Source organism: Oncorhynchus keta, chromosome 13, assembly GCF_023373465.1.
Source record: "Oncorhynchus keta strain PuntledgeMale-10-30-2019 chromosome 13, Oket_V2, whole genome shotgun sequence".
NCBI lineage: Eukaryota > Metazoa > Chordata > Actinopteri > Salmoniformes > Salmonidae > Oncorhynchus > Oncorhynchus keta.
The window spans coordinates 11,953,634-11,978,633 of NC_068433.1; the positions used below are offsets into that span (position 1 = coordinate 11,953,634).

The following is a 25,000-nucleotide window of genomic DNA, read 5'->3' on the forward strand; positions in this document are numbered from 1 at the left end:
TTTGTATGTTTATGGGGTTTCTTTAGTCTAGGTGTTTATATGTCTATGGTTGCCTAGATTGGTTCTCAATCAGAGGCAGCTGTTTATCGTTGTCTCTGATTGGGGACCATATTTAGGTAGCCATATGCCCTGGATAGTTTGTGTGTTATTGTCTATGTGTAGTTGCATGTCAGCACTAGTTGTTTATAGCGTCACGGTCGTTTATTTTCGTTCGTGTTTTTTTGTTAATAAGAATGTATTCTAATCACGCTGCACCTTGGTCTCATCGTTAGGACGAACGTGACAGAGACAAACAAGTCCTCATGAATTTACAAAGAAACAGAGATTTTCACCTCCCACAAGGCTGGAGGTGTGGTGCTGGTTTCTCATATTTCATGTTCCAAATTCATTGTCTTTGAATAAGTTTATGGCCAAGCAGAGTGACCCTAAAATCTACTTTATATTCAAATCCAGATTTCCAGATCAATTGCATTTATATGGAGGAATCCATCTCTTTCATGAATGTACAACAGGCATAAAATATAATCCAAATATCGCAGATATTCATCTCTATGACGATATTCTAACAATCTGACACATTAGACGCCCACTGCTTGTCAATGAGAAGCAGAAGTCTTTCTTAGTGTAGTTTAAGCTACCAGTGTTTAGCATGTGAGTTTGCTGCTTCCAATAAGGCCAAGAATTTGGGGGAAGTGAAGTCATGTGTCCTTATAAAATGGTCTGGGGCACTTCAAAAGGGCCTGAGTTGATTGTAACCATGTGGCACAGCCATGGTCCAGCCGAGACTATTCTATTGGAGGAAATGGGGGTCTGTCTCTCTCTCTCACACTCACTCAGCCGGACCAGCATGCACTGCTCCAGGCACGCACCTGTTGAGGGGATACTGTGTCGTTCACTTCCTGTCAGGACAATAAATAAGGCTTGGGGTGATGGAGGGGTCCAAGATGATTTGTTAACCAGATGTTCCTATAGGGGGCAGCATCTCATGTAAGGGGTACAGTAGCAGTTTAGGCCTAAAGCAGATACACTATGAAGAGAACTCAACAACTGAAGGAGTACTCTTGACACACAAAGAATACAATGTGCTATGAAGAGCCTCCACTGTGTGCCCATCCCATAACTCTCTCTCTCTTTCTCTCCCTCTCTCCTTTTTTTCTACCTCTCTTTCTCCAGAGCCCAGCGAATGGATGTTCAGGCAGTGTAGGCCTGGGCCACAGATGACCTGCTCCTCAATCACCTTGCTCTCACTCTGCTCCGTCGCTGACCGACACAAACCCACAGTGCAGCTCTCCCACAGCCAGAGAACAATCTGAGCTATGAACCACTAAAGACCATGGGGCCCTGCCATCTAGGTCCCCCCCCCCACACACACACACACACACACACACACACACAGGCAGGCATTTTTTCTTAGGTTAGTCGATAGTATGTCAGCAGTCAGTGTGGTCCAGATGGGCGGCCATCTTGGATTCCTCTTCCAGGACTCATGCTCCCCCGCCTAAAAATAGCCTGTTCCCTTAACCCACGGGGATTCCATGGTGCTCTGCAACATTCCAGGCAGGGTCCATCTGCGGGGCTGGCGGGGGTGGGAGATTAGAACGCTCGGGTTACTACCCCCGCAGGGGTGTTTTCTGGTGGACAACACATTCTTTTCTGGTGGACAACACATTCGACCTTGGGATGTTGGCTATCGCAAACCTCAAAGAGGATTTAGATCCTCTTCATTTAGGAATGATTTATTCTAACATGGATATTGACGAAGCCAGAAATGTCCAGAAAAGCTGGCATGTGCAGCAGCTAGATAGATAGGATAGAGACAACTGGCAGAATACCAAAATGGCAGAGAGAGAGAGAGTTGCTGAAGGTGAGGATGAAGAGCTTCTCTTCAGCTTGTGATATCATGCAGATCAACACAAATGATCACAATCAGATGTATTTATTAATTATTATTTTTATATTTTACCCATTTTTTTCTCCCCAATTTTGTGGTATCCAATTGGTAGTTACAGTCTTGTCTCATCGCTGCAACTCCCGTTTGGACTCGGGATTTGGACGAGAGCCATGCGTCCCCCTGAAACACAACCCAACCAAGCCACACTGCTTCTTGACACAATGCCCGCTTAACCCGGAAGCCAGCCGCACTAATGTGTAGGAGGAAACACCGAACACCTGGCGAACTTGGTTAGTGTCCATTACGCCCAGCCCGCCACAGGAGTCACTAGTGCGCGATGGGACAAGGACATCCCTGCCGGCCAAGCCCTCCCCTAACCCCGGACGACACTGGGCCAATTGTGCGCCGCCCCATGGGTCTCCCGGTCGCGGGCGGCTGCGACGGAGCCTGGACTCGAACCCAGAAACTCTATTGGCACAGCTAGCACTGCGATGCAGAGCCTTACGCCACTGCACCACTCGGAAAATGTATAATGTAAAAACTACAACTCAGGTTATGTGAGGTGACTCTGTCTTACAACCTCCCCTTTGGCGGATTCCAGAAAGGTTGTCACAAGAGCAATGCAGGCTCACAGATACACCTGTGCTGTCATGCCTGGCACTCAAGAGAATCCAAGATGGCGTAGCAGTCAGACGTCTTTCTCTTTGTCCTGTCGTGTCCCTTGTATATATCTTTTTATATATTTTTCTTCGCATATCTTCAAAAAGAAAAATCCTAAATCTCAACTTCTAAATACTCTCCTGCAACCCGCCTCACCCAATGTGGCGTGGATCAGTTTTTTCTTTCTAAAGTATTTCTATTTAATTCAGATCTGGAATCCCTCAACTAAGGCTAGCTGGCTAACTACCTACCAGCTATCCGTCAGCAAACCCCTGCTAGCGGTCATCAGCTAACCTTTAGCTCAGAAAGCTCTCGCCATTTCGTACAACGTAACTCAAACCAGAGAATAACGGACCTATTTTTATTTATTTCTATATCACCGGATTCCTACCGCAACCTCTGAACATTTTCATCTGGATCTTCACAACTAGCTAACCGCAATCCCGGGTGACTACTCCTGGCTAGCATTTCCATCCCGGAGCAAGCACCAATTAGCCTGAAGCTACTACCGAAGCAGACTCCTGGGCTACATATATCCGGACCCCTTCTACTGCCGGTACGGGGCACGGAACCCCGCCGATGCTCTACGACTGGAATACTGACATAATCTGCCCGAGGATTCCAACAGGCCCTTCAGGCACAACGTCCGCTGAAGGCCCATTCTGCTAACTGCGTCCTGCTAGCTGCCTAGAGATACTTGGAACCCTACTAATCCACGACTGACTTATCGACGTCACCGCACGAAGAGCTAAAAACAGACTTACCTCCATCGTGACATCCCCAAAGGCCCTTCTGCTAACTTGCTAGCCCCGGTCTGCTAACTGCTAGCTTGCTTGCCCCGATCTGCTAACTGCTTGCTTGCTAACCAGGTCTGCTAACTGCTAGCTTGCTAGCCCCGGTCTGCTAACTGCTAGCTTGTTATCCACGACCTACTAACTGCTAGCACCGGCCTGCTAAGTCTGAATCGCCGTGTTCCTAACCAGCCCAACCACTCACTGGACGCTTATGTTCACTTGGCTACACATTCCTCTCTCTAATATCAATATGCCTCATCCATTACTTTTCTGGTTAGTGATTACAGTCTTATTTCTCTATAGAGCCTCAAGCCCTGCTCAATATGCCTTAACCAACCATGCTGTTCCACCTCCTACATATGCGATGACATCACCTGGTTAAAACGTCTCTAGAGACTATATCTCTCTCATCATTACTCAATGCCTAGGTTTAACTCCAATGTACTCACATCCTACCTTACCTTTGTCTGTACACTATGCCTTGAATCTATGCTATCATTCCCAGAAACCTGCTCCTTTTACTCTCTGTCTCCGAACGTGCAAGACGGCCAGTTCGTGTAGCCTTTAGCCGTACCCTTATCCTACTCCCCTCATCTGTTCCTCTGGTGATGTTGAGGTTAATCCAGGCCCTGCAGTGCCTCGCTCCACTCCCACTCCCCAGGTGCTATCATTTGTTTACTTCTGTAACCGTAAAAGCCTTGGTTTCATGCATGTTAACATTAGAAGCCTACTCCCTAAATTTGTTTTACTCACTTCTTTAGCACACTCTGCCTACCCAGATGTCTTAGCCGTGTCTGATTCCTGGCTTAGGAAAACCACCAAAAACTCTGAAATCTCCATCCCTAACTATAACATTTTCTGCCAAGATAGAACTGCCAAAGGGGGTGGTGCATTCTACTGCAAAGATAGCCTGCAGAGTTCTGTCTTACTATCCAGGTCGGTACCCAAACAATTCGAGCATTGAGCATCTACTTCTAAAAATTCACCTTTCTAGAAACAAGTCTCTCACTGTTGCCGCTTGCTATAGACCACCCTCTCGGAAAGCTAAGGCCAGCTTTTTCAAACAGAAATTTGCATCCTGTAGTACAAACTCAAAAAAGTTCTGGGACACTGTAAAGTCCATGGAGAATAAGAGCACCTCCTCCCAGCTGCCCACTGCTCTGAGGCTAGGAAACTGTTACGTCACTGTAAAGCCCATGGAGAATAAGAGCACCTCCTCCCAGCTGCCCACTGCTCTGAGGCTAGGAAACTGTTACGTCACTGTAAAGTCCATGGAGAATGAGAGCACCTCCTCCCAGCTGCCCACTGCTCTGAGGCTAGGAAACTGTTACGTCACTGTAAAGTCCATGGAGAATAAGAGTACCTCCTCCCAGCTGCCCACTGCTCTGAGGCTAGGAAACTGTTACGTCACTGTAAAGTCCATGGAGAATAAGAGCACCTCCTCCCAGCTGCCCACTGCTCTGAGGCTAGGAAACTGTTACGTCACTGTAAAGTCCATGGAGAATAAGAGCACCTCCTCCCAGCTGCCCACTGCTCTGAGGCTAGGAAACTGTTACGTCACTGTAAAGTCCATGGAGAATAAGAGCACCTCCTCCCAGCTGCCCACTGCTCTGAGGCTAGGAAACTGTTACGTCACTGTAAAGTCCACGGAGAATAAGAGCACCTCCTCCCAGCTGCCCACTGCTCTGAGGCTAGGAAACTGTTATGTCACTGTAAAGTCCACAGAGAATAAGAGCACATCCTCCCAGCTGCCCACTGCTCTGAGGCTAGGAAACTGTTACGTCACTGTAAAGTCCACAGAGAATAAGAGCACCTCCTCCCAGCTGCCCACTGCTCTGAGGCTAGGAAACTGTTACGTCACTGTAAAGTCCATGGAGAATAAGTACACCTCCTCCCAGCTGCCCACTGCTCTGAGGCTAGGAAACTGTTACGTCACTGTAAAGTCCACGGAGAATAAGAGCACCTCCTCCCAGCTGCCCACTGCTCTGAGGCTAGGAAACTGTTACGTCACTGTAAAGTCTATGGAGAATGAGAGCACCTCCTCCCAGCTGCCCACTGCTCTGAGGCTAGGAAACTGTTACATCCCTGTAAAGTCCATGGAGAATAAAAGCACCACCTCCCAGCTGCCCACTGCTCTGAGGCTAGGAAACTGTTACGTCACTGTAAAGTCCATGGAGAATAAGAGCACCTCCTCCCAGCTGCCCACTGCTCTGAGGCTAGGAAACTGTTACGTCACTGTAAAGTCCATGGAGAATAAGAGCACCTCCTCCCAGCTGTCCACTGCTCTGAGGCTAGGAAACTGTTACGTCACTGTAAAGTCCATGGAGAATAAGAGCACCTCCTCCCAGCTGCCCACTGCTCTGAGGCTAGGAAACTGTTACGTCACTGTAAAGTCCATGGAGAATAAGAGCACCTCCTCCCAGCTGCCCACTGCTCTGAGGCTCGGAAACTGTTACGTCACTGTAAAGTCCATGGAGAATAAGAGCACCTCCTCCCAGCTGCCCACTGCTCTGAGGCTAGGAAACCGTTACGTCCGTCGTCAATTGAACGAGACCAAAGCGCAGCGTAGAAAATGTTCATCGTACTTTATTAAATGAACACCAAAAAACAACAAAATATAAACGAACGTAAAGCTCTGTAGTGCTAAACAGCAACTATACAAAGACAAGATCCCACAACATAGGGTGGAAAACAGGCTGCCCAGACACAATGATAGACAGCTGCCTCTGATTGGGAATCATACCCGGCCAACAAAGAAATAGAAAACTAGAATGCCCACCCAAATCACACCCTGACCTAACCAAATAGAGAAATAAAAAGGCTCTCTAAGGTCAGGTTGTGACAGAAACACTGTCACCACCGATAAATCCACTATAATTGAGAATTTCAATAAGCATTTCTCTACGGCTGGCCATGCTTTCCACCTGGCTACCCCTACCCCAGCCAATTGCCCGGCACCCTCCAAAGCAACCCGCCAAAGTCCCCACCATTTCTCTTTCACCCAAATCCAGATAGCTGATGTTCTGGAAGAGCTGCAAAATCCGGACCCTACAAATCAGCCGGGCTAGACAATCTGGACCCTCTCTTTCTAAAATGATCTGCTGAAATTGCAAAATTGTTGCAACCCCTATTACTAGCCTGTTCAACCTCTCTTTCGTATCGTCTGAGATTCCCAAACATTGGAAAGCTGGTCATCCCTCTCTTCAAAGGGGGTGACACTCTAGACCCAAACTGCTACAGACCTATATCTATCCTACCCTGTCTTTCTAAGGTCTTCGAAAGATCTTGGCCAAATTAATTACTTAAAAATCATACAATGTGATTTTCTGGATTTTCGTTTTAGATTCCGTCTCTCACAGTTGAAGTGTACCTATGATACAAATTACAGACCTCTACATGCTTTGTAAGTAGAAAACCTGCAAAATAGGCAGTGTATCAAATACTTGTTCTCCCCACTGTATATATATATATCACAGATCACTGCACCTGTACATAGCCCATCTGTAAACAGCCCATCTATCTACCTCATCCCCATACTGTATTAATGTATTTATCTGGCTCCTTTGCACCCCAGTATCTCTACTTGCACTTTAATCTTATGCACATCTACCATTCCAGTTTTTAACTGCTATATTGTAATTACTTCGCCACCATGGCCTATTTATTGCCTTAACTTCCATATCTTACCTCATTTGCACTCACTGTATATAGACTTTTTTTTCCTACTGTATTATTGACTGTATGTTTTGTTTATTCCATGTGTGACTCTGTGTCGAATTGCTATGCTTTATCTTGGCCAGGTCGCAGTTGCAAACAAGAACTTGTTCTCAACTAACCTACCTGGTTAAATAAAGGTGAAATAAAACATTTAAAAATCTGACATGCATTTGACCTATGACCTATAACCTCAAGGTCAAATACCACAGAGAGCTTTGGTCTCTGACCTTGCATGGAAATTAACCCTAGAACGAATTCCTTTTAAAGGTAGTTCATACTGAATCACCATAGACAAAGCAAGAGTGAGAGACAATGTGAAAGAGATCGCTAAGAGGATAGGGTCTCTAGGAAAGAGTCTCATACACATTCTTCTAAATCCAATATTTCTCAATATTAGTTTTGTTTCAGACCTTTTGATTCCCATCCTGCACATGGAAGATAAACTTTGACATTAACGTGAAGTCATGTGTTGCTGCAACATCCAGCAGGTGTTTCTAGAAGAAGAAAACAAATTCACGTGTCAAATTACAATTTGGAAGGATATCAAATGATGATGCCCCGAAGCCATTGACTTATAAGTGCCATTCCATCTCACTGTCTCTCTCTCTCCCTCACCATGTCAAGTTCCCCCATGTCACCCTGCTCAAGATGTCTTCATCAGGGTAACACAGTCTAATAACCAAGCTGTCTTCATCAGGGTAACATAGTCTAATAACCAAGCTGTCTTCATCAGGGTAACAGTCTAATAACCAAGCTGCCTTCATCAGGGTAACAGTCTAATAACCAAGCTGTCTTCATCAGGGTAACAGTCTAATAACCAAGCTGTCTTCATCAGAGTAACAGTCTAATAACCAAGCTGTCTTCATCATGGTAACAGTCTAATAACCAAGCTGCCTTCATCAGGGTAACAGTCTAATAACCAAGCTGTCTTCATCAGGGTAACAGTCTAATAACCAAGCTGCCTTCATCATGGTAACAGTCTAATAACCAAGCTGTCTTCATCAGGGTAACATAGTCTAATAACCAAGCTGTCTTCATCAGGGTAACAGTCTAATAACCAAGCTGTCTTCATCAGGGTAACAGTCTAATAACCAAGCTGTCTTCATCAGGGTAACATAGTCTAATAACCAAGCTGTCTTCATCAGGGTAACAGTCTAATAACCAAGCTGTCTTCATCAGGGTAACAGTCTAATAACCAAGCTGTCTTCATCAGGGTAACAGTCTAATAACCAAGCTGTCTTCATCAGGGTAACAGTCTAATAACCAAGCTGTCTTCATCAGGGTAACATAGTCTAATAACCAAGCTGTCTTCATCAGGGTAACAGTCTAATAACCAAGCTGTCTTCATCAGGGTAACAGTCTAATAACCAAGCTGTCTTCATCAGGGTAACATAGTCTAATAACCAAGCTGTCTTCATCAGGGTAACAGTCTAATAACCAAGCTGTCTTCATCAGGGTAACATAGTCTAATAACCAAGCTGTCTTCATCAGGGTAACAGTCTAATAACCAAGATGTCTTCATCAGGGTAACATAGTCTAATAACCAAGCTGTCTTCATCAGGGTAACAGTCTAATAACCAAGCTGTCTTCATCAGGGTAACATAGTCTAATAACCAAGCTGTCTTCATCACGGTAACAGTCTAATAACCAAGCTGCCTTCATCAGGGTAACATAGTCTAATAACCAAGCTGCCTTCATCAGGGTAACAGTCTAATAACCAAGCTGTCTTCATCAGGGTAACAGTCTAATAACCAAGCTGTCTTCATCAGGGGGTAACCAAGCTGTCTTCATCACGGTAATATAGTCTAATAACCAAGCTGTCTTCATCAGGGTAACATAGTCTAATAACCAAGCTGTCTTCATCACGGTAACAGTCTAATAACCAAGCTGTCTTCATCAGGGTAATATAGTCTAATAACCAAGATGTCTTCATCAGGGTAACAGTCTAATAACCAAGATGTCTTCATCAGGGTAACAGTCTAATAACCAAGCTGTCTTCATCAGGGTAATATAGTCTAATAACCAAGCTGCCTTCATCAGGGTAATATAGTCTAATAACCAAGATGTCTTCATCAGGGTAACAGTCTAATAACCAAGATGTCTTCATCAGGGTAACAGTCTAATAACCAAGATGTCTTCATCAGGGTAACAGTCTAATAACCAAGATGTCTTCATCAGGGTAACAGTCTAATAACCAAGCTGTCTTCATCAGGGTAACATAGTCTAATAACCAAGCTGTCTTCATCAGGGTAACAGTCTAATAACCAAGCTGTCTTCATCAGGGTAACAGTCTAATAACCAAGCTGTCTTCATCAGGGTAACAGTCTAATAACCAAGCTGTCTTCATCAGGGTAACAGTCTAATAACCAAGCTGTCTTCATCAGGGTAACAGTCTAATAACCAAGCTGTCTTCATCAGGGTAACAGTCTAATAACCAAGCTGTCTTCATCAGGGTAACAGTCGAATAACCAAGCTGTCTTCATCAGGGTAACATAGTCTAATAACCAAGCTGTCTTCATCAGGGTAACATAGTCTAATAACCAAGCTGTCTTCATCAGGGTAACAGTCTAATAACCAAGCTGTCTTCATCAGGTAACAGTCTAATAACCAAGCTGTCTTCATCAGGGTAACATAGTCTAATAACCAAGCTGTCTTCATCAGGGTAACAAGTCAGGGTAAATAACCAAGCTGTCTTCATCAGGGTAAACAGTCTAATAACCAAGCTGTCTTCATCAGGGTAACAGTCTAATAACCAAGCTGTCTTCATCAGGGTAACAGTCTAATAACCAAGCTGTCTTCATCAGGGTAACAGTCTAATAACCAAGCTGTCTTCATCAGGGTAACATAGTCTAATAACCAAGCTGTCTTCATCAGGGTAACAGTCTAATAACCAAGCTGTCTTCATCAGGGTAACAGTCTAATAACCAAGCTGTCTTCATCAGGGTAACAGTCTAATAACCAAGCTGTCTTCATCAGGGTAACAGTCTAATGACCAAGCTGTCTTCATCAGGGTAACAGTCTAATAACCAAGCTGCCTTCATCAGGGTAATATAGTCTAATAACCAAGCTGTCTTCATCAGGGTAACAGTCTAATGACCAAGCTGTCTTCATCAGGGTAACAGTCTAATGACCAAGCTGTCTTCATCAGGGTAACAGTCTAATGACCAAGCTGTCTTCATCAGGGTAACAGTCTAATGACCAAGCTGCCTTCATCAGGGTAACATAGTCTAATAACCAAGCTGTCTTCATCAGGGTAACAGTCTAATAACCAAGCTGTCTTCATCAGGGTAAACAGTCATAATAACCAAGCTGTCTTCATCAGGGTAACAGTCTAATAACCAAGCTGTCTTCATCAGGGTAACAGTCTAATAACCAAGCTGTCTTCATCAGGGTAACAGTCTAATAACCAAGCTGTCTTCATCAGGGTAACAGTCTAATAACCAAGCTGTCTTCATCAGGGTAACAGTCTAATAACCAAGCTGTCTTCATCAGGGTAACAGTCTAATAACCAAGCTGTCTTCATCAGGGTAACATAGTCTAATAACCAAGCTGTCTTCATCAGGGTAACAGTCTAATAACCAAGCTGTCTTCATCAGGGTAACAGTCTAATAACCAAGCTGTCTTCATCAGGGTAACATAGTCTAATAACCAAGCTGTCTTCATCAGGGTAACATAGTCTAATAACCAAGCTGTCTTCATCAGGGTAACATAGTCTAATAACCAAGCTGTCTTCATCAGGGTAACAGTCTAATAACCAAGCTGTCTTCATCAGGGTAACATAGTCTAATAACCAAGCTGCCTTCATCAGGGTAACATAGTCTAATAACCAAGCTGTCTTCATCAGGGTAACATAGTCTAATAACCAAGCTGTCTTCATCAGGGTAACAGTCTAATAACCAAGCTGTCTTCATCAGGGTAACAGTCTAATAACCAAGCTGTCTTCATCAGGGTAACAGTCTAATAACCAAGCTGTCTTCATCAGGGTAATATAGTCTAATAACCAAGCTGTCTTCATCAGGGTAACAGTCTAATAACCAAGCTGTCTTCATCAGGGTAATATAGTCTAATAACCAAGCTGCCTTCATCAGGGTAATATAGTCTAATAACCAAGCTGTCTTCATCAGGGTAACAGTCTAATAACCAAGCTGTCTTCATCAGGGTAACAGTCTAATAACCAAGCTGTCTTCATCAGGGTAACAGTCTAATAACCAAGCTGTCTTCATCAGGGTAACAGTCTAATAACCAAGCTGCCTTCATCAGGGTAATATAGTCTAATAACCAAGCTGTCTTCATCAGGGTAACAGTCTAATAACCAAGCTGCCTTCATCAGGGTAATATAGTCTAATAACCAAGCTGCCTTCATCAGGGTAACAGTCTAATAACCAAGCTGTCTTCATCAGGGTAACAGTCTAATAACCAAGCTGTCTTCATCAGGGTAACAGTCTAATAACCAAGCTGTCTTCATCAGGGTAACAGTCTAATAACCAAGCTGTCTTCATCAGGGTAACAGTCTAATAACCAAGCTGTCTTCATCAGGGTAACAGTCTAATAACCAAGCTGTCTTCATCAGGGTAACAGTCTAATAACCAAGCTGTCTTCATCAGGGTAACAGTCTAATAACCAAGCTGCCTTCATCAGGGTAACAGTCTAATAACCAAGCTGTCTTCATCAGGGTAACAGTCTAATGACCAAGCTGTCTTCATCAGGGTAACAGTCTAATAACCAAGCTGCCTTCATCAGGGTAACAGTCTAATAACCAAGCTGTCTTCATCAGGGTAACAGTCTAATAACCAAGCTGTCTTCATCAGGGTAACAGTCTAATAACCAAGCTGTCTTCATCAGGGTAACAGTCTAATAACCAAGCTGTCTTCATCAGGGTAACAGTCTAATAACCAAGCTGCCTTCATCAGGGTAATATAGTCTAATAACCAAGCTGTCTTCATCAGGGTAACAGTCTAATGACCAAGCTGTCTTCATCAGGGTAACAGTCTAATAACCAAGCTGTCTTCATCAGGGTAATATAGTCTAATAACCAAGCTGTCTTCATCAGGGTAAATAGTCTAATAACCAAGATGTCTTCATCAGGGTAACAGTCTAATAACCAAGCTGTCTTCATCAGGGTAACAGTCTAATAACCAAGCTGTCTTCATCAGGGTAAAGTCTAATAACCAAGATGTCTTCATCAGGGTAACATAGTCTAATAACCAAGCTGTCTTCATCAGGGTAACAGTCTAATAACCAAGCTGCCTTCATCAGGGTAATACAGTCTAATAACCAAGCTGTCTTCATCAGGGTAACAGTCTAATAACCAAGCTGTCTTCATCAGGGTAACATAGTCTAATAACCAAGCTGTCTTCATCAGGGTAACAGTCTAATAACCAAGCTGTCTTCATCAGGGTAACATAGTCTAATAACCAAGCTGTCTTCATCAGGGTAACAGTCTAATAACCAAGCTGCCTTCATCAGGGTAACAGTCTAATAACCAAGCTGTCTTCATCAGGGTAACAGTCTAATAACCAAGCTGCCTTCATCAGGGTAACATAGTCTAATAACCAAGCTGTCTTCATCAGGGTAACAGTCTAATAACCAAGCTGTCTTCATCAGGGTAACATAGTCTAATAACCAAGCTGTCTTCATCAGGGTAACATAGTCTAATAACCAAGCTGTCTTCATCAGGGTAACATAGTCTAATAACCAAGCTGTCTTCATCAGGTAACATAGTAACCAAGCTGTCTTCATCAGGGTAACAGTCTAATAACCAAGCTGTCTTCATCAGGTAACATAGTCTAATAACCAAGCTGCCTTCATCAGGGTAACATAGTCTAATAACCAAGCTGTCTTCATCAGGGTAACATAGTCTAATAACCAAGATGTCTTCATCAGGGTAACAGTCTAATAACCAAGCTGCCTTCATCAGGGTAACAGTCTAATAACCAAGCTGCCTTCATCAGGGTAACAGTCTAATAACCAAGCTGTCTTCATCAGGGTAATATAGTCTAATAACCAAGCTGTCTTCATCAGGGTAACAGTCTAATAACCAAGCTGCCTTCATCAAGGTAATATAGTCTAATAACCAAGCTGTCTTCATCACGGTAACAGCTGCCTTCATCAGGTAATATAGTCTAATAACCAAGCTGTCTTCATCAGGGTAACAGTCTAATAACCAAGCTGTCTTCATCAGGGTAACAGTCTAATAACCAAGATGTCTTCATCAGGGTAACAGTCTAATAACCAAGCTGTCTTCATCAGGGTAACAGTCTAATAACCAAGCTGCCTTCATCAGGGTAATATAGTCTAATAACCAAGCTGTCTTCATCAGGGTAACAGTCTAATAACCAAGCTGCCTTCATCAGGGTAATATAGTCTAATAACCAAGCTGCCTTCATCAGGGTAACAGTCTAATAACCAAGATGTCTTCATCAGGGTAACAGTCTAATAACCAAGCTGCCTTCATCAGGGTAATATAGTCTAATAACCAAGCTGTCTTCATCAGGGTAACAGTCTAATAACCAAGCTGCCTTCATCAGGGTAACAGTCTAATAACCAAGCTGTCTTCATCAGGGTAACAGTCTAATAACCAAGCTGCCTTCATCAGGGTAACAGTCTAATAACCAAGCTGTCTTCATCAGGGTAACAGTCTAATAACCAAGCTGCCTTCATCAGGGTAACAGTCTAATAACCAAGCTGCCTTCATCAGGGTAACAGTCTAATAACCAAGCTGTCTTCATCAGGGTAACAGTCTAATAACCAAGCTGCCTTCATCAGGGTAACAGTCTAATAACCAAGCTGTCTTCATCAGGGTAACATAGTCTAATAACCAAGCTGTCTTCATCAGGGTAACAGTATAATAACCAAGCTGTCTTCATCAGGGTAACAGTCTAATAACCAAGCTGTCTTCATCAGGGTAACAGTCTAATAACCAAGCTGCCTTCATCAGGGTAACAGTCTAATAACCAAGCTGTCTTCATCAGGGTAACAGTCTAATAACCAAGCTGTCTTCATCAGGGTAACATAGTCTAATAACCAAGCTGCCTTCATCAGGGTAATAGTCTAATAATAGCTGTCTTCATCTAATAACCAAGCTGTCTTCATCAGGGTAACAGTCTAATAACCAAGCTGTCTTCATCAGGGTAACATAGTCTAATAACCAAGCTGTCTTCATCAGGGTAACATAGTCTAATAACCAAGCTGCCTTCATCAGGGTAACATAGTCTAATAACCAAGCTGCCTTCATCAGGGTAATATAGTCTAATAACCAAGCTGCCTTCATCAGGGTAACAGTCTAATAACCAAGCTGCCTTCATCAGGGTAACAGTCTAATAACCAAGCTGTCTTCATCAGGGTAACAGTCTAATGACCAAGCTGTCTTCATCAGGGTAACAGTCTAATGACCAAGCTGCCTTCATCAGGGTAACAGTCTAATAACCAAGCTGCCTTCATCAGGGTAACAGTCTAATAACCAAGCTGTCTTCATCAGGGTAACATAGTCTAATAACCAAGCTGCCTTCATCAGGGTAACAGTCTAATAACCAAGCTGTCTTCATCAGGGTAACATAGTCTAATAACCAAGCTGCCTTCATCAGGGTAACAGTCTAATAACCAAGCTGTCTTCATCAGGGTAACATAGTCTAATAACCAAGCTGTCTTCATCAGGGTAACATAGTCTAATAACCAAGCTGTCTTCATCAGGGTAACAGTCTAATAACCAAGCTGTCTTCATCAGGGTAACAGTCTAATAACCAAGCTGTCTTCATCAGGGTAACATAGTCTAATAACCAAGCTGCCTTCATCAGGGTAACATAGCCGTAGCCTTCTCGTATCTTGCTTATTGTGTTGATAAAGATACCTGTATTCTACGGAGGTGGAGCTATGTAGCCGACCTGTGTTTGGACCCTAAAACATTTGGTATACGTATTAGTTCTGAACAGTGGTTTGAATTGTTCTCCCTCCCTTCCTTCCTCACTCCCTCTCATGACTGAGCATGTAACAGGGTTAATATAACTGATTAGGACAGCTGCAAGCTCAGTACTTGAGGACGACACTCAAATAGGAACCTCTTCAAATGGAGGTTTCCATCTGAGACGTGACAGAATCAACACTGTATGAGTAGGCTTACGACAGTAAAGTGTGACAGAGATAGCAAAGCTTCGACACAGTGGGTTCAGAGCAGTGCAATGTTGAAAGGGACTCAGCCTATAAACTATCTGTCAGTCTATAGACTATGTGTCAGCCTATAGACTGTGTGTCAGCCGATAGACTGTGTATCAGCCTATAGGCTATGTGTCAGTCTATAAGCTATGTGTCAGCCTATAGACTGTGTCAGCCTGTAGACTATGTGTCAGCCTGTAGACTATGTGTCAGCCTGTAGACTATGTGTCAGCCTATAGACTATGTGTCAGCCTATAGACTATGTGTCAGCCTATAGACTATGTGTCAGCCTATAGACTATGTGTCAGCCTATAGACTATGTGTCAGCCTATAAGCTATGTGTCAGCCTATAAGCTATGTGTCAGCCTATAGACTATGTGTCAGCCTATAGACTATGTGTCAGCCTATAGGCTATGTGTCAGCCTATAGACTATGTGTCAGCCTATAGGCTATGTGTCAGCCTATAGACTATGTGTCAGCCTATAGGCTATGTGTCAGCCTATAGGCTATGTGTCAGCCTATAGACTATGTGTCAGCCTATAGACTATGTGTCAGCCTATAGGCTATGTGTCAGCCTATAGACTATGTGTCAGCCTATAGGCTATGTGTCAGCCTATAGACTATGTGTCAGCCTATAGGCTATGTGTCAGCCTATAGGCTATGTGTCAGCCTATAGACTATGTGTCAGCCTATAGGCTATGTGTCAGCCTATAAGCTATGTGTCAGCCTATAAGCTATGTGTCAGCCTATAAGCTATGTGTCAGCCTATAGACTATGTGTCAGCCTATAGACTATGTGTCAGCCTATAAGCTAGCCTAAGTCAGTTGAATGTAAGGCAGAGGTTATAACAGTGTGTATGAAGTCAGTTGAATGTAAGGCAGATGTTATAACAGTGTGTATGAAGTCAGTTGAATGTAAGGCAGAGGTTATAACAGTGTGTATGAAGTCAGTTGAATGTAAGGCAGAGGTTATAACAGTGTGTATGAAGTCAGTTGAATGTAAGGCAGAGGTTATAACAGTGTGTATGAAGTCAGTTGAATGGAAGGCAGAGGTTATAACAGTGTGTATGAAGTCAGTTGAATGGAAGGCAGAGTGTATAACAGTGTGTATGAAGTCAGTTGAATGTAAGGCAGAGGTTATAACAGTGTGTATGAAGTCAGTTGAATGGAAGGCAGAGGTTATAACAGTGTGTATGAAGTCAGTTGAATGTAAGGCAGAGGTTATAACAGTGTGTATGAAGTCAGTTGAATGGAAGGCAGAGGTTATAACAGTGTGTATGAAGTCAGTTGAATGGAAGGCAGAGGTTATAACAGTGTGTATGAAGTCAGTTGAATGTAAGGCAGAGGTTATAACAGTGTGTATGAAGTCAGTTGAATGGAAGGCAGAGGTTATAACAGTGTGTATGAAGTCAGTTGAATGGAAGGCAGAGGTTATAACAGTGTGTATGAAGTCAGTTGAATGTAAGGCAGAGGTTATAACAGTGTGTATGAAGTCAGTTGAATGTAAGGCAGAGGTTATAACAGTGTGTATGAAGTCAGTTGAATGTAAGGCAGAGGTTATAACAGTGTGTATGAAGTCAGTTGAATGTAAGGCAGAGGCTATAACAGTGTGGCGCCGGACAAAGGCAAAGGTCAGAAGAGGAACGGAGGATGAGAGAAGAGGTGATGCTCGTCTTGGCGTGGGTAATAAAATGAACCATGTGACCTGATCACACAGCATGACGCAGACACCATGATGCAGACAGCATGACACAGACAGCATGACGCAGACAGCATGACGCAGAAAACCATGACACAGCAGACACCATGACACAGCAGACAGCATGACGCAGACACCATGACGCAGACAGCATGACGCAGACACCATGACACAGACAGCATGACGCAGACAGCATGACGCAGACACCATGACACAGCAGACACCATGACACAGCAGACAGCATGACGCAGACACCATGACGCAGACAGCATGACGCAGACACCATGACGCAGACAGCATGACGCAGACACCATGACACAGCAGACAGCATGACACAGCAGACAGCATGACACAGCAGACACCATGACACAGCAGACACAGACAGCATGACGCAGACAGCATGACGCAGACACCATGACACAGCAGACACCATGACACAGCAGACACCATGACACAGCAGACAGCAAGACGCAGACACCATGATGCAGACACCATGACGCAGACACCATGACACAGCAGACAGCATGGCGCAGACACCATGACGCAGACACCATGACGCAGACACCATGACACAGCAGACACCATGACACAGCAGACACCATGACGCAGACACCATGACGCAGACACCATGACACAGACACCATGACACAGCAGACAGCATGACGCAGACAGCATGACGCAGACACCATGACACAGCAGACACCATGACACAGCAGACAGCATGACGCAGACACCATGACGCAGACACCATGACGCAGACACCATGACACAGCAGACAGCATGACGCAGACACCATGACACAGCAGACAGCATGACACAGCAGACAGCATGACGCAGACACCATGACGCAGACACCATGACGCAGACACCATGACGCAGACACCATGACGCAGACAGCATGACGCAGACACCATGACACAGCAGACAGCATGACACAGCAGACACCTTGACACAGCAGACACCATGACACAGCAGACAGCATGACACAGCAGACAGCATGACGCAGACACCATGACACAGCAGACACCATGACACAGCAGACACCATGACACAGCAGACACCATGACACAGCAGACACCATGACACAGCAGACACCATGACACAGCAGACACCATGACGCAGACACCATGACGCAGACAGCATGACGCAGACACCATGACGCAGACACCATGACGCAGACACCATGACGCAGACACCATGACACAGCAGACAGCATGACACAGCAGACAGCATGACACAGACACCATGACGCAGACACCATGACGCAGACACCATGACGCAGACACCATGACACAGCAGACACCATGACACAGCGAACACCATGACACAGCAGACACCATGACGCAGACAGCATGACACAGACACCATGACACAGCAGACACCATGACACAGCAGACAGCATGACGCAGACACCATGACGCAGACACCATGACGCAGACACCATGACGCAGACACCATGACGCAGACAGCATGACGCATGACACCATGACGCAGACACCATGACGCAGACAGCATGACACAGACAGCATGACACAGCAGACACCTTGACACAGCAGACACCATGACAGCAGACACCCTGACACAGACACCATGACGCAGACACCATGACGCAGCAGACACCATGACACAGACAGCATGACACAGCAGACACCTTGACACAGCAGACACCATGACGCAGCAGACACCCTGACACAGACACCATGACGCAGACACCATGACACAGACAGCATGACGCAGACACCATGACACAGACACCATGACACAGCAGACACCATGACGCAGGAGACACCCTGACACAGACACCATGACGCAGACACCATGACACAGACAGCATGACGCAGACACATGACATGACACCATGACACAGCAGACACCATGACACAGCATGACGCAGACACCATGACACAGCAGACAGCATGACGCAGACACCATGACACAGCAGACAGCATGACGCAGACACCATGACACAGACAGCATGACGCAGACACCATGACACACCAGACACCATGACGCAGAAACCATGACACAGCAGACAGCATGACGCAGACACCATGACACAGATAGCATGACGCAGACACCATGACACAGACAGCATGACGCAGACACCATGACACAGCAGATACCATGACACAGACAGCATGATGCAGACACCATGACGCAGACAGCATGACGCAGACACCATGACGCAGCAGACACCATGACGCAGCAGACACCATGACGCAGACAGACAGCATGACACAGCAGACAGCATGACGCAGACACCATGACGCAGACACCATGACGCAGACACCATGACGCAGACACCATGACGCAGACACCATGACGCAGACACCATGACACAGCAGACAGCATGACACAGCAGACACCATGACGCAGACACCATGACACAGCAGACAGCATGACACAGCAGACAGCATGACGCAGACACCATGACACAGCAGACACCATGACACAGCAGACACCATGACACAGCAGACACCATGACACAGCAGACACCATGACGCAGACACCATGACACAGCAGACACCCTGACGCAGACACCATGACGCAGACACCATGACAGACACCATGACGCAGACACCATGACGCAGACACCATGACGCAGACACCATGACACAGCAGACAGCATGACACAGCAGACAGCATGACACATACACCATGACGCAGACACCATTACGCAGACACCATGACGCAGACACCATGACACAGCAGACACCATGACACAGCGAACACCATGACACAGCAGACACCATGACGCAGACAGCATGACACAGACACCATGACACAGCAGACACCATGACACAGCAGACAGCATGACGCAGACACCATGACACAGACACCATGACGCAGACACCATGACGCAGACACCATGACGCAGACAGCATGACGCAGACACCATGACGCAGACACCATGACGCAGACAGCATGACAGACAGCATGACACAGCAGACACCTTGACACAGCAGACACCATGACGCAGCAGACACCCTGACACAGACACCATGACGCAGACACCATGACGCAGCAGACACCATGACACAGACAGCATGACACAGCAGACACCTTGACACAGCAGACACCATGACGCAGCAGACACCATGACACAGACACCATGACGCAGACACCATGACACAGACAGCATGACGCAGACACCATGACACAGACACCATGACACAGCAGACACCATGACGCAGGAGACACCCTGACACAGACACCATGACGCAGACACCATGACACAGACAGCATGACGCAGACACCATGACACAGACACCATGACACAGCAGACACCATGACACAGCATGACGCAGACACCATGACACAGCAGACAGCATGACGCAGACACCATGACACAGCAGACAGCATGACGCAGACACCATGACACAGACAGCATGACGCAGACACCATGACACACCAGACACCATGACGCAGAAACCATGACACAGCAGACAGCATGACGCAGACACCATGACACAGCAGATACCATGACACAGACAGCATGATGCAGACACCATGACGCAGACAGCATGACGCAGACACCATGACGCAGCAGACACCATGACGCAGCAGACACCATGACGCAGCAGACACCCTGACGCAGCAGACACCCTGACGCAGAAGACACCCTGACGCAGACACCATGACGCAGACAGCATGACGCAGACAGCATGACACAGCAGACACCATGACACAGCAGACACCATGACGCAGCAGACACCATGACGCAGCAGACACCATGACGCAGCAGACACCCTGAAGCAGACACCATGACGCAGACAGCATGACGCAGACACCATGACGCAGCAGACACCATGACGCAGCAGACACCATGACACAGCAGACACCATGATGCAGACACCATGACACATCAGACACCATGACACAGCAGACACCATGACACAGCAGACACCATGACACAGCAGACATCATGATGCAGACACCTTGACACAGCAGACATCATGATGCAGACACCATGACGCAGCAGACACCATGACGCTGCAGACATCATGACACAGCAGACACCATGACACAGCAGACACCATGACACAGCAGACACCATGCTGCAGACACCATGACGCAGCAGACACCATGACGCCGCAGACACCATGACACAGCAGACACCATGACACAGCAGACAGCATGACACAGCAGACACCATGACACAGCAGACACCATGACACAGCAGACACCATGACACAGCAGACACCATGACACAGCAGACAGCATGACGCAGACACCATGACGCAGACACCATGACGCAGACACCATGACGCAGACACCATGACGCAGACACCATGACGCAGACACCATGACACAGCAGACAGCATGACACAGCAGACAGCATGACACAGCAGACAGCATGACACAGACACCATGACGCAGACACCATGATGCAGACACCATGACGCAGACACCATGACACAGCAGACACCATGACACAGCAGACACCATGACACAGCAGACACCATGACGCAGACAGCATGACACAGACACCATGACACAGCAGACACCATGACACAGCAGACAGCATGACGCAGACACCATGACGCAGACACCATGACGCAGACACCATGACGCAGACACCATGACGCAGACAGCATGACGCAGACACCATGACGCAGACACCATGACGCAGACAGCATGACACAGACAGCATGACGCAGCAGACAGCATGACGCAGACAGCATGACGCAGCAGACACCATGACACAGACAGCATGACACAGCAGACACCTTGACACAGCAGACACCATGACGCAGCAGACACCCTGACACAGACACCATGACGCAGACACCATGACGCAGCAGACACCATGACACAGACAGCATGACACAGCAGACACCTTGACACAGCAGACACCATGACGCAGCAGACACCCTGACACAGACACCATGACGCAGACACCATGACACAGACAGCATGACGCAGACACCATGACACAGACACCATGACACAGCAGACACCATGACGCAGGAGACACCCTGACACAGACACCATGACGCAGACACCATGACACAGACAGCATGACGCAGACACCATGACACAGACAGACACCATGACACAGCAGACACCATGACACAGCAGACAGCACAGACACCATGACACAGCAGACAGCATGACGCAGACACCATGACACAGACAGCATGACGCAGACACCATGACACAGCAGACACCATGACAGCATGACGCAGAAACCATGACACAGCAGACAGCATGACGCAGACACCATGACACAGACAGCATGACGCAGACACCATGACACAGACACCATGACACAGCAGACACCATGACAGACAGCATGATGCAGACAGCATGACGCAGACACCATGACGCAGCAGACACCATGATGCAGACACCATGACGCAGCAGACACCATGACGCAGCAGACACCATGACACAGCAGACACCATGACGCAGACACCATGACACAGACAGCATGACGCAGACACCATGACACACCAGACACCATGACGCAGAAACCATGACACAGCAGACAGCATGACGCAGACACCATGACACAGATAGCATGACGCAGACACCATGACACAGACAGCATGACGCAGACACCATGACACAGCAGATACCATGACACAGACAGCATGATGCAGACACCATGACGCAGACAGCATGACGCAGACACCATGACGCAGCAGACACCATGACGCAGCAGACACCATGACGCAGCAGACACCCTGACGCAGCAGACACCCTGACGCAGAAGACACCCTGACGCAGACACCATGACGCAGACAGCATGACGCAGACAGCATGACACAGCAGACACCATGACGCAGCAGACACCATGACGCAGCAGACACCATGACGCAGCAGACACCCTGAAGCAGACACCATGACGCAGACAGCATGACGCAGACACCATGACGCAGCAGACACCATGACGCAGCAGACACCATGACGCAGCAGACACCATGACACAGCAGACATCATGATGCAGACACCATGACACATCAGACACCATGACACAGCAGACACCATGACACAGCAGACACCATGACACAGCAGACATCATGATGCAGACACCTTGACACAGCAGACATCATGATGCAGACACCATGACGCAGCAGACACCATGACGCTGCAGACATCATGACACAGCAGACACCATGACACAGCAGACACCATGACACAGCAGACACCATGCTGCAGACACCATGACGCAGCAGACACCATGATGCGGCAGACACAATGACACAGCAGACAGCATGACACAGCAGACAGCATGACGCAGACACCATGACACAGCAGACACCATGACACAGCAGACACCATGACACAGCAGACACCATGACACAGCAGACAGCATGACACAGCAGACACCATGACGCAGACACCATGACGCAGACACCATGACGCAGACACCATGACGCAGACACCATGACGCAGACACCATGACACAGCAGACAGCATGACACAGCAGACAGCATGACACAGACACCATGACGCAGACACCATGATGCAGACACCATGACGCAGACACCATGACACAGCAGACACCATGACACAGCAGACACCATGACACAGCAGACACCATGACGCAGACAGCATGACACAGACACCATGACACAGCAGACACCATGACACAGCAGACAGCATGACGCAGACACCATGACACAGACACCATGACGCAGACACCATGACGCAGACACCATGACGCAGACAGCATGACGCAGACACCATGACGCAGACACCATGACGCAGACAGCATGACACAGCAGACACCATGACACAGCAGACACCATGACGCAGACAGCATGACGCAGACACCATGACGCAGACACCATGACACAGACAGCATGACGCAGCAGACACCATGACACCGCATGACGCAGACACCATGACACAGCAGACACCATGACACAGACAGCATGACACAGCAGACACCTTGACACAGCAGACACCATGACGCAGCAGACACCCTGACACAGACACCATGACGCAGACACCATGACGCAGCAGACACCATGACACAGACAGCATGACACAGCAGACACCTTGACACAGCAGACACCATGACGCAGCAGACACCCTGACACAGACACCATGACGCAGACACCATGACACAGACAGCATGACGCAGACACCATGACACAGACACCATGACACAGCAGACACCATGACGCAGGAGACACCCTGACACAGACACCATGACGCAGACACCATGACACAGACAGCATGACGCAGACACCATGACACAGACACCATGACACAGCAGACACCATGACACAGCATGACACAGACACCATGACACAGCAGACAGCATGACGCAGACACCATGACACAGCAGACAGCATGACGCAGACACCATGACACAGACAGCATGACGCAGACACCATGACACAGCAGACACCATGACGCAGAAACCATGACACAGCAGACAGCATGACGCAGACACCATGACACAGATAGCATGACGCAGACACCATGACACAGACACCATGACACAGCAGATACCATGACACAGACAGCATGATGCAGACAGCATGACGCAGACACCATGACGCAGCAGACACCATGACGCAGCAGACACCATGACGCAGCAGACACCATGACGCAGCAGACACCCTGACGCAGCAGACACCCTGACGCAGCAGACACCCTGACGCAGACACCAGACGCAGACAGCATGACGCAGACACCATGACACAGCAGACACCATGACACAGCAGACACCATGACGCAGCAGACACCATGACGCAGCAGACACCATGCAGGCAGCAGACACCCTGAAGCAGACACCATGACGCAGACAGCATGACGCAGACACCATGACGCAGCAGACACCATGACGCAGCAGACACCATGACACAGCAGACACCATGACACAGCAGACATCATGATGCAGACACCATGACACATCAGACACCATGACATAGCAGACACCATGACACAGCAGACACCATGACGCAGCAGACACCATGACGCAGCAGACACCATGACACAGCAGACACCATGACACAGCAGACATCATGATGCAGACACCATGACACATCAGACACCATGACACAGCAGACACCATGACACAGCAGACACCATGACACAGCAGACATCATGATGCAGACACCTTGACACAGCA

The 25,000-nt window shown here is 47.1% G+C and overlaps 1 protein-coding gene and 1 long non-coding RNA gene across 2 annotated transcripts in view; both read right to left on the reverse strand.

The window, feature by feature from the left end:
• LOC118378194 (actin-binding LIM protein 2-like) overlaps positions 1–25,000 on the reverse strand; it is a 93,304-nt gene that overhangs the window by 64,815 nt on the left and 3,489 nt on the right. The gene's annotated exons all lie outside the window — the stretch shown is intronic.
• On the reverse strand, positions 4,752–7,111 carry LOC127906714 (uncharacterized). Its single transcript, XR_008062544.1, has 3 exons — positions 5,684–7,111; positions 5,462–5,608; positions 4,752–4,936 (listed from the first exon to the last, which is right to left on the reverse strand). It is a non-coding gene; the product is annotated as an uncharacterized LOC127906714 (long non-coding RNA).